The 1,648-nt window shown below is 43.4% G+C and overlaps 1 non-coding gene across 1 annotated transcript; it reads right to left on the bottom strand.

The window, feature by feature from the left end:
- Positions 1–296: 296 nt before the first annotated feature.
- Positions 297–400, bottom strand: LOC127747118 (small nucleolar RNA R71). The gene has a single exon (XR_008008921.1). It is a non-coding gene; the product is annotated as a small nucleolar RNA R71 (small nucleolar RNA).
- Between the last annotated feature and the right edge of the window lie 1,248 nt (positions 401–1,648).

Here is a 1,648-nt window from a genome sequence, read left to right on the forward strand (position 1 = left end):
AGGCCAACAATTTTGAACTCAAACCACAGCTAATATCATTGGTGGAGGATCATTGTTCATTTGGTGGTAGTGCTAACGAAGACCCAAACCAACATCTCACAAAATTCCTGAGAATTTGCGACACTGTGAAATCCAATGGAGTCCAGGAAGATGCCTATAAACTGCTCTTGTTCCCATTTTCACTTAGGGACAAGGCAGCTAAGTGGCTGGAATCATTCCCGAGGGGGAGCCTAACAACCTGGGATGAGGTGGAAAGCAAGTTTCTGGCACGCTTCTACCCTCCACAAAAGGTCAATAGGCTTCGATCTGAGGTTCAGACTTTTAGACAACAAGATGGTGAGACACTCTACGAGGCATGGGAGAGGTTCAAAGAATTGACAAGGAAATGCCCACCAGACATGTTCCATGACTGGGTGCAATTGCATATTTTCTATGATGGACTTTCTTATGAATCAAGGAAGGCTGTAGACCATTCATCAGAAGGTTCATTGAACAGGAAAAAGACTATGGAAGAAGCCATTGAAGTGATTGAGACAATGGCTGAGAATGAGTACTACTATGCTTCAGAGAGGCACAACACTAAGGGAGTCATGGAGCTGAACCATGTTGATACAATTCTAGCCCAAAACAAGGTGTTTGCCAAGCAACTAGCAGAGCTCACCAGGAAATTAGACACAAAGCAAGTGGCTACACTACACACACAAGATCAAGAGGAAGTAAGCATTGAAGGAGGTGATTGGGAAGAAGCCAACTATGTGGGAAATCAACAAAGGCAACCATATGATCCACATTCCAACACTTACAACCCAGGATGGAAAAACCACCCAAACTTTGGGTGGGGAAACCAGCAAACCCAACCACAAAACCACAAACCTTACAACCCCAACCAACATAACAATTCCACATACCAAAACTCCAACCAAAGATCATACCAAGCCACACAAAACGCTTACTCCCAACCACCATATCATGGCCAAGATAATCAACCTGCCCAATCCAATCCAAACCAACAATTTCAAGATCAATTAAACAGGATAGAAGGAATGCTAGCAAACATGGGTCAAGACATAACCGAGTTGAAAGCCTTTAGGGAAGATGTGAGATCGACCTTAAGGAACCATGGTGAAAAACTCAAGTGGATGGAGTCTCGAGTAGGAGAGCTATCTCAACAGGCCCCCAAGTCAACTGCAGTGTTCCCTAGTGACACAGAAAAGAATCCTAAAGGGGAACAAAAGGGAGTGAGATGGGAAGAATGCAAGGCCATCACCATATTGAAGGAAGTCTCAGAAGAAGAAGGAATCAGACCCTCAGAACAGGAGCCAGAAATCTTGAAGGAAGGTGTGGAAGAAGCTAAGCAGGAAAGTGAAACTGAGCAAGCCAAGGAACTGCAAAATAAAGGCATGCTGGAAACATACCAACCAAAAGCACCATTTCCTCAGAGGTTAGGAGGAGGTGAAAAAGGGAAAACCTATTCAAAGTTTTTAGAGACATTTAAGTCTCTCCATATCAATATTCCCTTTCTTGAGATTCTCCAGCAGATGCCTACACATATCAAGTATTTGAAGGAATTGCTGAGCAAGAAAAGAGTTTTGAAGGGAGGACAAACTGTAATAATGAACAAAGAATGCAGTGCACTCATCAAGAAGGA

This window comes from Arachis duranensis, chromosome 4 (assembly GCF_000817695.3).
Source record: "Arachis duranensis cultivar V14167 chromosome 4, aradu.V14167.gnm2.J7QH, whole genome shotgun sequence".
Taxonomy (NCBI): Eukaryota; Viridiplantae; Streptophyta; class Magnoliopsida; order Fabales; family Fabaceae; genus Arachis; species Arachis duranensis.